The following is a 14,610-nucleotide window of genomic DNA, read 5'->3' as shown; positions in this document are numbered from 1 at the left end:
TAAGTTCAAGGTTTCCCCGAAAATGAGACCTAGCCGGACCATCAGCTCTAATGTGTCTTTTGGAGCAAAAATTAATACAAGACCAGGAATATTATATTATATTATATTATATTATATTATATTATATTATATTATATTATATTACATTAAACCCGGCCCTATATTATAGTAAAATGAGACCAGTTCTTATATTAATTTTTGCTCCAAAGAATGCATTAGATTGATAGTCCGGCGAGGTCTTATTTTTGGGGAAAGACGGTTGTATGACAGACTAAAGCATGGTTGCTAGGGGCTGAGGATACCTCAATGAGTAAGCTGAGGTTCCTGCTTTCAAGCACCTGAAGTAAAGGATGAAACAATGATATGAAGTCTATAAACAATGATATGGTCACACACACTCTGCTGTGTGAGCCTAAAGGAGGATATGGTAAATTCTGACCTTTGCAGTATAAGAAGAAGGATTGGAAACATTTAAAGGGAGACCTGATGGTGTTAATGGAGAAGACGAGGCAGTAGAAGGCAATTTAGAAAAAGGAAAAAGTATTGGCAAAGGCCCAGGGTTGTGAAAACGTGTAAGTTGATGACATTTTTAAGGACCAGCAAGAAGCACTGTGCAGAAGTAGAGGGTGTTCTATTTCTGTGAAAAATGTCCTTGGTAGTTTGATAGGAATTGCATTGAATCTGCCTTGTATTGCTGTAGGCAGTATGGACATTTTAACGATATTAATTCTTCCTATCCATGAGCATGGTATGTGTTTCCATCTATTTGTATCTTCTTTGATTTCTCTCTTAAGTGTCATAATTTTCTGAGTACAGATTTTTACTTCTTTGGTTAAATTTATTCCTAGGTATTTTATAGTCTTTGAAGCAATTGTAAATGGGATTGTTTTCTTAATTTCTCCTGATATTTTATTTTTGGTATATACAAATGCAACTGATTTATAAAAATTAATTTTGTATCCTGCTACTTTACTAAACTCATTTATCAGTTCTAATAGTTTTTTGGTGGAGTCTTTAGGATTCTCTATATATAGTATCATGTCATCTTCATATAATGACAATTTTACTTTCTCCTTACCAATTTGGATGCCTTTTATTTCTTGTCTGATTGCTGTGGCTAGAACTTCCAGCACTATGTTGAATAGAAGTTGAGAAAGTGGGCAACCTTGCCTTGTTCCTGATATTAAGGTGAATAGTGTTAGCTTTTCCCCATTGAGTATGATGTTAGCTGTGGGTTTATCATATATGGCCTTTATTATATTGAGATATGGTCTATTCCTCTATTCCCACTTTCTTAAGAATTTTTATCATAAATGGCTGGTGGATTTTGTCAAATGCTTTTTCTGCATCCATTGATATGATATGATTTTTATTTTTCATTTTGTTAATGTGCTGTATCACATTAATTGATTTGCAGATGTTGAACCACCCTTGCATACCAGGGATGAATCCCACTTGATCATGGTGAATGATCTTTTTAATGTATTGCTGAACTCTGTTCTCTAATATTTTGTTGAGGATTTTTTGCATCTTGTTCAATAGAGATATCGGCCTGTAGTTTTCTTTTTTGTAATGTCTTTGTCTGATTTTGGGATCAGGGTGATAGTGGCCTCATGAAAAGTGTATGGGCGCCTTCCTCCTGGATTTTTTGGAATACTTTGAGGAGAATAGGTGATAAATCCTTTTCGAATGTTTAGTAAAATTCACCTGTAAGGCCCAGGGCTTTTTGATTACTGATGGGAGCTTGTTGATTACTGATTCAATTTCCCGGTGGTAATCAGTCTATTCAGTTTTCTGTTTCTTCTTGAGTTATCCTTGGAAGGTTGTATGCTTCTAGAAAAGTATCCATTTCTTCCAGATTGTCTAATTTGTTTGCATATGGTAATTTCTTAGATTTTTTTTTTTTTTTTTTTTTTTGTATTTCTGTGGTGTCTGTTGTCACTCTCCTCTTTCATTTTTGATCTTATTAATTTGGGTCCTCTCTCTCTGTTTTTCATGAGTCTGGCTAAAGGTTTGTCTATTTTTATCTTCAGCAAAAACCAGCTCTTGGATTCATTTGTATTTTGTATTGTTTTTTTTGGTTTCTATTTTATTTATTTCCATTCTGATCTTTATTATCTCCTTCCTTGTGCTCCCTTTGGGCTTATGTCACTGTTCTTTTTCCAGCTCCCTTAAGTGTAAAGATAAACTGTTGATTAGTGATTTTTCTTGTTTCTTTAGGTTGGCCCTGCATTGCTAAGAATTTCCCTCTTAGGACTGCTTTCACTGCATCTCATAGATTTTGGGTCGTCGTGTTTTCATTTTCATTTGTCTCAAGATATCTTTTGATTTCTTCCTTGATCTCATAGTTGACCCATTCATTATTTAGTAACATGTTATTCAGCCTCCATGTATTTGTGTGTCTTCCAGTTTTTTTTCCCTGTGGTTGATTTCTAATTTCATAGCACTGTAGTCAGAGAAAACAATTGGTATGATTTCAGTTTTCTCAAATGTATCAAGACTTGTTTTGTGGCCTAACATATGGTCTATCTTGGAAAATATTCCATGTGCACTTGAGAAGAATGTGTATTCTGCAGCTTTGGGGTGAAATGCTCTGAAAATATTAATTAAATCCAACTGGTCCAATGTGTCATTTAAGGCTGTTGTTTCCATATTGATTTTCTGTCTGGAAGACCTGCCCCTTGTTGTCAGAGGTGTGTTAAAGTCCCCTACTATGATAGTGTTACTGTTGATCTCTGTTTTTATGTCAGTCAATATCTGTTTTATATATTTAGGTGCTCCTATGTTGGGTGCATAGATGTTTACTAGGGTTATGTGTTTTTGTCAGATCAATCCCTTTATTATTCTGTAGTGCCCATCTTTGTCTTTTAATATATTCTTCATTTTAAAGTCTCTTTTGTCTAATATAAGTATTGCAACTCCAACTTTTTTCTCATTTCCATTTGCATGAAATATCTTACTCCAACCCTTCACTTTCAGCCTGTGTGTGTCTTTTGATCTGAGGTGAGTCTCTTGTATACAGCATATGCAAGAGTCTTGCTTTCTTATCCATTCAGCCACCATATGTCTTTTTTTTTTTTTTGAGAGATGGATGGTTTTTTTCCTGATTTTTTCATACACAGCAAGGATGCAAAAAGCATTCTTAGAGAATTTCAGTAACTTTCTTATTTGTCAGTCTTCCTCTAGATGACATTCTTATTTTTCAGCCTATACACAGCAACAGAAGTTATATTCCTTAAATATAATTTTGCATATTAATCCTTGACTCAGAAACCACTTATTGAATAAAAGTCAAACTCCTCAATATTTAACACCCTACTCAGTATGATACCAATCTATTCCTCTAAATATGTCTCATAATTTTTCTCTTAGATTAGACAGATCTTTTCTAAAGGTCTAATCATTACTCATGGAATACGTAAAACACAGTTCTGTCTCTGTGTTCTTTCATATTTCCTATCCCTAAATTACTCTTTAGGATTTTGTGCCATCTCCCTCCCCCACCTTATCTCTGTGACTATACATCATGTCACTGAAAAGCCAGTACAAATCTCACAACTTCCATGAAACTTTGTCTAAGTTTTGCCACCCTTCCTTGAAATTCTAAAAGTACTGTTGAAATGACAAATAGACAATAGATTTGGAAGAGAATTACTAAAAGTAGTAATATTATATATATATATATATATATATATATATATATATATATATATATATATATTTAATTTAGAAAATAAACTATGGACATTTTACAAACAATAAAATTTCCAAGGTTCTACACTTTTATTTAGCACCATATTAATCAAATGATGGCCAAATAGGGTTTATTTTAAGACAGAAATGATGTTTAAATTAAGAAATTCATTATTTTATTTTACTATTTCAATAGGTCAAAGGATAAATTAGTTATATCTAGAGATACTAAAACAGTTCATAAACATATAATTTCTGATAATAGCTCTTAATAAACTAGGAATAGAAGGGTACTTTATCAGTATTTATCTCAAAGCAACTGTAGATAATTGTCATCAACGTCATTGATGATTTTCTGAAGGTATTTCTGTTAGGTGAGGAACAAGATAAGAATGCTGTTAGCACAACTTTTAAAAACATTTTTCTGGAAGACCTAAATAATAATATAAAAAGAATGAAAATAAGAAATCAGCGTATCCTAAAGGAGATGATAAATAACTGTTTGCAAGTGATAGACTTTTCTGCCCAGAATAAAGAGCATTACTAAAAATACAATGCATATTAATAATGAATAAGCAAAGTATAATAGCTCTCCTTTGTATCAGTGAAAAAAATAGTTGCAAAATATAGGTTAAATTATAATATAATAATAATTTAATGCAATTGAAACATAAATCAATAAGAAAACAATAAATGCTCTAATAAAGTATAGTGGTATGAGAAACTACTCTGTGACTCTCAAAGAAAAAAATATCAGCTTAATCAAAGAAATATATTGTTTTGTTTAAGGAGTAAAAAATGAAAGTGATTATATCCATAGTGGAAATAAACAAAGATCACCCAAATGAAAATAGCAGAGGCTATTTTCAGTATTCAGAGCTTGTTATAACAAGGGAGTCAGCCACCATCACTTAATGGGTACAAGTTAATGATATTGGGCCATGCCCATAAAATAGAATTCAATGGGACCATTCATGAAGATAGTTTTCATATAGAAAGATGATCAATTGAAAAAAGCATTATTACAGTGTGATTTAACTTTTTGTAGTGTGTGTGTGTGTAGAAAAAGTCAAAAGGCTATGTACCAAAATATTACCAATGTTATCTCTAAATGATAGAATAGTGATTTATTTTATACTTTTCAGTAAACTATGGGCATTTTACAAGAAAATATATTACTGTCCTAATCATAGAAACAACTGTAAAACTGGTTGATAAAAATTTAATCCACAGAAATCTAAAAAATATAGAATGCTTCACGAATTTGCGTGTCATCATTGCACAGGGGCCATGCTAATCTCTGTATTGTTCCAATTTTAGTATATATGCTGCAGAAGTGAGCACCCCTATGTCTTTTGATTGGAGCATTTAATCTATTTACATTTAAAGTGATTATTGATAGGTACATAATTATTTCCATTTTTTTATTTATAGTTAGATTGTTTTCATCTTTCTTCTGCTTAAAGAAGCTCTTTTAATATTTCCTGCAATGCTGGCTTGGTGGTGACAAAGTCCTTTAGCTTATTCTTTTCTGGGGAGCTCTTTATCTCTCCAATTTTCAATGATAGCTTTGCTGGATAAAGCAATTTAGGTTATAGGCCTTTGTTTTTCATCAGTCTGAGTACCTCCTGCTACCCCCTCCTGGCCTGCAAAGTTTCTGTAGAAAAGTCATTTGATAGTCTTATAGGAGTTCCCTTGAATGTAATCCGCTATCTTTCTCTTGCTGCTTTTAGGATTCTCTTTTTGTCTTTAACCTTTGCCATTTTAACTATATTGTGCCTTGGTGTGGATCTGTTTGGGTTTATCCTGGTTGGAACTCTCTGCACTTCCTGGGCTTGTACATTGGTTTCCTTCACCAGGTTAGGGAAGTTTTCGATCATTATTGCTTCAAATGTGTTCTCAATCCCTTGCTCCCTCTCTTCACCTTCTGGTATTCCTATGATGTGCATGTTGTTGCGCTTGATGTTATACCAGAGGTCTCTCAAACCATCTTCATTGTTTTTTATTCTTTTTTCTTTTTGTTGTTCTATTTCGGTGAGCTCTGCTAACTTATCTTCTAAGTCACTGATTCGATCCTCTGTGTCATCTAACCTGCTGGTAATTCCTTCAAATGTGTTCTTTATTTCAGTTATTGTATTATTTAGTTCTAACTGGTTGTTCATTATGATTTCTCTATCTTTCTTTATGTTATCACTAAGCTCCTTAAACATTCTTATCATCAGTGTTCTGAACTTTGTCTCTGATAGTTTGGTTACCTCTGTTTCATTTTGTTCCAATTATGGAGGTTTCTTCTGTTCTTTTATTTGGGACATGTTTCTTTGTTTTCCCATTCTGGCTGACTCTCTGTTTACTTCGATATATTAGGTAGATCCCCTAAGGTTCTTGGTTTTTCTAGGTTACCTTATGTAGTGTGTGTCCTTTATATTTGACTTGCACCACTTCCCTATTCTCCTGTGCGTGTGCTCCAAAGGTGACCCTTGTATTGTGTATATTGTCCTGTTAAAGTTGAGCTTTAATTGCTTTTGGCTTGTCGGTAAGTGGGATTGACTTCTAGGCTGGCTAGTTGTGGGACTTGGCTCTGCCCACAGTGGATGTTCTGCTGTGTGAAGGTTGACCACTCAAATGAGGCTTGGCCCCTATGGGCTCTTGTGCCTGTAGAGAATTCCCTCTGGGTGTGTCACTTGTAGGTCAAACCCAGTAATAGTCTTGTTTGGTCTGGAATTGGCCTCTGGGTGTGTTGAATTTTGTGCCTCTTGGGCTGGGCCCTGGTGTAGGGCAATTTCAGAACAAAGCAAATCAAGCATAACAACAACATCAACAAAGAAAAAAAACAAATACACTCACATGTAAAAACAACTGATAATCCACACTCAACACAGGCAAAAATATCAAAAATACAAAAACAAAACAGCACCAGTCTTGGCTTAAACTCACCAAGCAATCTCCAGGTTGTCCTCTGCTGTACCAAAGAGTTTCTGTGTCTTGTGCAGGCAGAGCTGGCCACCTCGTACCCACAGTGACCCTGGCACTGCAGTTCTAGATGAGTGGGGCTATGGGGTCTGGATGGTAGTTTCTACAAAGTCAGTGCAGTTTCTGCTCCTGCCTGCACATGTGTGCACTGAGAGTAACACAGCCAGCCCTGTGCCCAGGTCTTCTGAGTCATAGGGCACTTCTTCCATGTGTGTGGGTGTGTGTGTATGTGTGTGGGTGTGTGTGTATGTGTGTGGAGGGCGTGAGATTTCTGAGCTGCTGAAAGCCCGTAGCTGCCTCTGCCATCTCCTGCTGAACCCTGGGTGTGTCTCTGCAGTTGTAATTGCCCTGCCCTATGCAGGCCAGGAAGGGTGGGGGCTGGCGATGGAGGAGTCTTCTCTCTCTGAGCCCAGCAGTGTCACACTCTTCCCAGCTTTTTTCCTGGGTCACAGCAGCTGCAAACTGGGTCTTCCTAGATCCTGAGCTCTACTGTTCCTCTGTAATCTGACACTACTCCTCAGTTCAGGGACCAGCTTGAGTCCCTGGAAAGGCAAGGGTAGGATTGGGAAAGTGGGGGGAGGGGCCCAGGTATGGTGTTTACTTCCTTTGTCAGACCTAGGGTCCAGGTGGAGGTCTCAGCTGAGGTTACTGCTTCAAACACTGGATATGCTGCTCTCTCGGCAGGGAGATCAGCTGTGGGAGGCAGGGAAAGCATCCCCCTCCTGGCTCTTGTGGTCTCTGTTCTGTCCTGGAATGCCCTGCGTCTCTTCAGCCATGGATGCGGGCCGCGTCTCTACTCTGTTCCCTTCCCTCTCTCTCTGCTCGCCCAGTTTGCCCACCTTCAAGTAATCCTCATACAAGTCTCTTAGCTGTTCTGTGCGATGAGCAGAGTCCTTTGATGGGTTATAGATGTTCAATTTTTGGTAAGTTCCGGAGGAGAACTCAAGAAGACCACCTTGCTACTGCCATTCCTATGACATCATGTCAATTAATTTTAAATAGTGGGTTAAGGTATGGTACTCATGCTTACACACAGACATAACCCAAAAATTCTTCCTTATGTCTCTTGGCTCTCACTAAAACCACATTGTCTAGAATACCCTGATTTTCTTGAGAGAAAAATTTGTTGATTATGAGAAAGATTTTGGGATATTTTGGAAACCAATGAAATACCAGGTACTGTTAATTTTCAAAATTATTTCAGTTCTAATATATAAACCTTTGCCAAAGTATCTCATCACAACCCTTACTACCCTGAATTATTCCCATATTTATCTCCTACCATCAAAACAATTGGCCTTTATTTCTTCTCAACTGTGAAAAATATAGTCTCTACTTTTGGGAAGTTAGGCTCATTTCTCTTTCTAATCTGACTTAAGTACAAACCTCCACCCTCTGTCTGATCATTTTTCTCCTGTGTCTCAGAGGTCACAGTTCCCGTGATTCCTACGCTAGGCTCATGTACAGGTCTTTGAAGTTTAGTTTCTTATGAAAAATAAGAAATTTTAGTTTCTTTTGCAAAATAAAAAAAATCACTATAAGTTTCTTTCATAGTTAAATAAATTTTAAGCTGTTAGACAAACATCATCTCAAATATAATGGTTAACCCATGATTGGAAAGAAGAGAGAGAATTTTCTTATAGCTCCATTTGACTGTTCTGTTTTTATCAGGTAGGAGGAAGACAGTGCCACATGATGTTAAAGTTCTACTGCATTCTACCTGTAACTTGCTTACTTAGAAAGGTTGCATTCATTCTGTCACATCAGGCCACCTTCAGAGGTTATGTCAGAAGTGATTTACTGATTGGTGACTCAGAGACCTGAAGTGCAGGCTGTAGCTCCAGAAAATTTCTAACCTTTCCCTATTCAAAGTGTGGTCTATAAACCAGCACATTGCATCATGGGGACATTTGTTAAAAATGCACAATCTCAGACCTGTCTCAGACCACTGAAATAGAATCTGTATTTTAACTGAGATGCCCAGATGATCCACAAGCATATCAAAGTTTTAGAAGCACAGACCTAAGGACTTCCTGTTGTGGACTCGGTCTTCCAGGATGCCTCATGAAAGATAAAACATCACCAACTTCTCCGTCTGTCCTGTCTGTAATCATGTTCATCTCACATCAGCATCTCACATTACAAAATGAAGCACCTTAAGCCAAAGGATTTTGTCTATTTAATACTCCAGAAGATTGGGGAAGGTTGTGGTGATTGAGCAAAAGGAGACACAGGAAAATAAATGAAAAAAGAAGAACCAGATCTGAAGTACTGAATTAATATTCACTGAACTCTACAAACAGAATTCTGCTCATGTCTTAAATCACTCACAAACATATTTTCACTGTTTGAGAAATGAGATGTGAGAAGAAAGCGTGTGCCACAGAACAATGTTCAGTTAAGTTCTTCACACCCAGAATGTAATTTTAAATTTGGAAAAAATCAAGACCCAAATGATATTTATTTAGAAAGGTGATTTTCTTTATAAATGGTTTTTGAGTGGGGTATCATTTTGCTGCCATAACAAAATACCCCAGGTGACTTAAACAACAGAAATTTCATCTCATGGTTCTGGAGGCTAAAAGTCCAAGATCAAGGTGTCCACAAGTTTGGTTTCTTCTGAGACCTATCCTAAGATTCAGAATAAACCATCGTCTTCAGTTTGCTTTTTTTTTTTTTAATTAGTTTCAGGTATACAAAACAATGTAATAGTTAGATATTTATCATTTATATTCCTCAAACAGTGATAAGTCCCCTCCCCCCGTCTACTACCCCTCTGACATCGCACACAGCCATTACATTTACACTGTCTCTATTCCTAATGCTGTACTCCGCTTCTTGTGAATATGTATATATATATTTGTAGTTGACATTCATTATTCTTCAGCTTCAGCTTCAGGTGTACAGTGCAGTGATCAGGCATCTACATCATCCCTGAGGTGGTCTCCCTAATGAGACAAGTGTCCATCGGATACCCTACAAAAGCTTTACAACATTATTGATTACATTCCCCAAATTGTCTTTCGTTTCCCCATGGCCATCTCGTGGTTACTGATTATGCTTTCTAATCCCCTCACCTTCCCCCTATCCCCACTCCCCCTCCCATCTAACAACCCTTGGTTTTTCCTCTATGTCTCTGAGACTGTTTCTGATTAATTAATTCATTTATTTGTTGCTTCAGATTGCTTTTGAATGACTTAGGTTTTGGGGGAGTTGAACTTACAAGCAAAGGGCATCTCACTTTTAAAAGTTTATCTTATTTTTGGGTAGCATGTATTATAAATAAATTACTTACCTGCCAAATCGTCTTATTCTGAGATATTCTCTGCATTTATTTAAATGTGATTATTTTGATAATTAATGATTCTTCATCTGGAATTGTTTATTTACTTTGCTTTTGATGTAAGGTGATACTTAGCATCTTCCATTATTCTGGTTTATCTTTATCCTCTTTTGGCTCTCCACGGCAGTTATCAGCCTTCAACTAATCTTTGTTGTTTGTTTTCCCTTCATTAGGATATAAGCTTCAGGAGAACAATTTGTGTTCTTTCCTATCTAGTATCCAGAATAGGGCCTAGCATATAATAAGCTTTCTAGGTTCCATCATTTTGTTATTGTTTCTCCTCTTCTCTATTTGTGGGTTAACATATTAAACAATTTTTTTTAAAAAAATGTGGTTGAAGGGGAATTAGAAACTTAGGTGGATATGATCAATGTGCTCCTAACCTATAAGTATATTATCATCTTTGTCTTAATATGTTTTATCTTCATCTCTTTACTATTAAACTCTTAATCCTTTATTTGCAGAAATAAATGACAGATAAAAAGAAAAAAGTGCCACTTTAGCCATTTAATTTGTATTTAAAATAAACCTATTCCAAAAGCTTTTAAAAAAATTCAACAAGGATTGAGGACAGTTAGTAGTATTTATGTAGTTTCCTGTTTGCTTCTGTAATCATACCACATAGATCGGTCTTGATCATGGAATATCTGTCAATATTACAGAACGATTATGCATAGGGAAACTTTATCTTGAAGTGGTAATGTGGCTCTTCTGGACTTCTGAGGAAATGTAGATGGCATTGAGGAACTCCTGATACAAAAACTTCCAAGAAAGCTTAAGATAGAAATCTGAAGTCAGGGATTAAGACTTTATTTTAGTCAAGAAGAGCTGCATTTTGATACATAAGGAGGCGCTACTTTTCACCCACCTCAATAAAAATAATAATAATAATAATCGGTGGAAACTTACTTGTTTTTAGATAACTGAGTTTGTCTTTGAATGGTCTGGGTAAGATTGTCCATAAGTAGAAAACGATTTAAGGTATTTTGAAATCATTAGCACTATCTCTGCTTTCACTGGGCATGCTGAAAATATTAACATGCTAACAACCAAACTTTGCTCCTGTTCCATCACCCACCTATAACCAATCTAAACTGCCACTTCGCTTCTCTAAGCTAATATGTAAAATCTAACCTTAGATTTTATTGATTTGGTCCAGGCTTCATGTTCTGCTTATCATAATTTTTTTGTCCTATAACCTAATTATAGTTTTTATCTTGCATATCTTATTTCAATTATTAACTCACTTTGAAGTGACTTCTAACTTACTGACATATGTTGTTTTTGCATCATGCATCAAGCTGTATGCAGATCCTTGGTACATATACTAGAAAATATAGTGAAAATGAATGAAATTGTGGGTAAAGTTTTCAAAATTCAGGACAGATATTTCATGTTGCCTCTTATTGGTTAATTATGGAATTCCATCCAGAATAGTTCTGAAAAAGTCATTCTGTTTATTCATCTTCTTTTTTGTTAGTTTTAGAGAAATTCTCTTTCTATTCACATTGACCTCTGCCCCTTTTGTCATCTGTATTGCAATCCCTCTAACTCCAAATCAAAGGGATTTGAGGCTTAATAAAGAAGACACAGGAAGCTTTGTATCTCTCAGGAAAAGAAATAAAAGTCATGGCCTCAGTTCAGTAGTAACGTACACACATCACAAAAAAATGTAATATGCCCAATGAAAAATATTTTCTCTAAGAAACTTAAAGAAATGAAAGGGTGAGTGAAATGCAGATATCTCATTTGTATTCTTACTTTCTCCAGATTTATAGTTTTAAGACTCTTTTATGTAAGAGAAAATTACCATGAGTTTTAAAGATGTTACAAATATCACTTCATAAACGGCACCTTTATAACATCATAACAGCAGGCCGAATGGATTCTCTACACATCCTCCAAAAAAAAAAAAAAAATCAAACACAGAAACAAAGAGAACAAATAAAATCAAGCTTAATCTTTACACTGGAATAACCAGAAGACAGAAAATGGCACAAAGTCAAATTATGTGGAAGTTTAGCAGTAAATATCAAAAAGTAGTAGAGACATTTCACAATCACATCAAAGTAAAGAGTCAGGATACTATTGTGGAGAAAACAAGAAGAAAGAGCCAGAAGTGATGAAACACACATCAATCACCCAGTAAAAGAACCCCTCCCCAATGTCTTATCTATTGAGAACATATTTGACACTTGGTATAAAAGAGTACCAGCTGCTGGAGAAATGAAAGGAAGTAAAGAAAAATATGTAGGACTAGACAAGGCACTGCTTCAGAGGGCATTGCGTCTAAGGGAAAGAGTGTGACAGAAAGTAAAGGAATCCCTCTGCATCTTGACGGCGAAAGGCTAGAAGAAAACAAGAAATAGAACTTAAGACACAACACCAGACTCACAATATCAGAAAGCACACCAAGCCTTCACCTGAAAACAAACAAACAAAACAGAACAAAACAAACAAATGAACCCTGTCAATTAAAGAAATTGCACTGTATATACAGACCAAATGTGTACTCATGAACTATGGTACCTGGTAAGCCAATCAAACATTTCGATGTACATCATCTATGATAGCTAGTACAGGAAAATATACGACATTTAAAATTGACCAGAAAATGGTATATAGCACGTGCTTGTAATTACTATAAGAAGAAAACAAACATACTAAAAATGCAAACATTTCTTTTACTGAAAATCGCCTTCTCCAAAACAATCATAAAGTAAATGAAAACTATAATACCACACTCCAATTTGAATTAAATACCGTTAAGCAGGCATTGGAAGATACATAAAAAACAAACAAACAAACAAACAAATAAAAAAAACAGTTCAAATCAAAAATTCAAATATAAGAATAAAATGTTTTAAAAAGTGAAACATGAAATAAGACTAAACTCATAAAAGAAATTAAAGGACAAAAAATATTATTTTAGATATGAAGCCTAAATTATAAGATGTCCAAGAAAAATCATAAAATAATAATTTAAAAAATGTATTAAAGGTATTTGATAAAAAGAAAGTAGGAAAAAATACCTGTGGGGTGGTGGGGTGGGGATTGGGAGGGTTGGGAACATAAGGGCAAAATTTTCAGGGAGAGGGTACTATAGAAGCAGGCAAAGAATAATGTACCTTTAATTAGAGTTTTGAAAATTTAAAACGGAATAATGTAATACATCTATCGTAGCATTATAAACTAAGAACATTTTTTGAAAAAAAACCAAAAAACAGAATCTACATATTGAAAGGCTTGACACCTACCTTAGTTAATTGATTCAGAAAAATCAACTCCAAAACTTAATCCTAATAAAACTGTTCAACTTTAAAATGAAAATAATTATCTGGGCCACTTAAGCAAAAAAAAATGATATATAATGATAATAATAATAATAATAATAATAATACCTCAATTATAATAAAGAAAATCACGTTAGTTGGCATCAGGCTTAACAATTTGGCAAAAAATAATAGAATAACATTTAAAAGAAACTCAAGGAAAACAGTATGAGGCAAAATTTTATATCTAGTTAAACTGTTGTTGAGGAATAAAGACTACAGAAAAATAGTTAATTCAGGGAATACGGTATTCATCAGTGCTTTCTAAATATGTACTAAAGAATAAGCTTTATTTGACCAAGAGTTGACTGGGAAAAATTAAGGAAAAGAATCGTCATAAGTCTTGAATATATTTAAAGGTAGAAATATAACTAAAAAATAAAAAAGAACTAGAGAAAAGGTGAAAGGATAGTATTTAAATGTTATATGTTCTGACAAATAAAAATAATGCAACTCAAATAACAGTATAAAAATGGAAAAAGAAGAAAAAATAGAATAGCTACTTTGATTATTACACAAATAATAGGAGGATGTCTAACAATGCAATATAAGTTAACAGACCAAATAGTAAGAAAAAGGAAAATAAGTATATTGTGACCCTATTTAAAATAATGGTAACTATTAGAATAAAAATTACAAATGTTCCTAATTTACCAAAAGAAATTAATAAAATAGCAAATAATAAAAGACTATATGGAGAAAAAAAATAATGCAATGAGGTAAATATAATGAAAGATAATATGGTAATTGAAATCGACCTTTATTATATCAATAAATGTATATAGATATAAATCACTGTTCAAAGAAATATTTTCATATTGGCTCACAAAGTAAACACAAACTCAATTCTGTATATATGAGACACTGAAAACAAAATTATTCAGAAAGTTTGAAAATAGAGATGGGCAAGGGTATACTACTTAAACAATAAGAAAGTCAGAGTAGCAATCGTTTAAACTATTCCTAATAGAACAAAGATAGACTTCAGGATTAAAATCATTAAAGAAAGCAAGAAAGACATTTTACAATTCACAATAAAGATATATAGGCTATGGATACCTATGTATAAAGTAACAAAGTAACCATCCTCATAAAGTAGAAATTTAGGAAGCACAAAAACTAGCTGGTATTCATGAAGAACAGGAGATGTAAACACACAAGTCTAGTTTAAGACAGTTTCTATTAGAAAAGATGTTAATAATGATTGCAAAATGGGGAAAAAAACATACTAATTAGGTAACTCTTATGAGTCTCTCTCTCTCTCTCTATATA

General features: G+C 34.5%; 1 non-coding gene across 1 annotated transcript; it reads right to left on the bottom strand.

Moving 5' to 3' along the window:
- Positions 1 to 4,933: 4,933 nt before the first annotated feature.
- On the bottom strand, positions 4,934 to 5,037 carry LOC117020951 (U6 spliceosomal RNA). Its single transcript, XR_004422775.1, has one exon. It is a non-coding gene; the product is annotated as a U6 spliceosomal RNA (small nuclear RNA).
- Between the last annotated feature and the right edge of the window lie 9,573 nt (positions 5,038 to 14,610).

This window comes from Rhinolophus ferrumequinum, chromosome 3, assembly GCF_004115265.2.
Source record: "Rhinolophus ferrumequinum isolate MPI-CBG mRhiFer1 chromosome 3, mRhiFer1_v1.p, whole genome shotgun sequence".
Lineage (NCBI taxonomy): Eukaryota > Metazoa > Chordata > Mammalia > Chiroptera > Rhinolophidae > Rhinolophus > Rhinolophus ferrumequinum.
The sequence above is the reverse complement of the archived record's forward strand: the minus strand, read 5'-3'. Positions and strand labels throughout refer to the sequence as shown.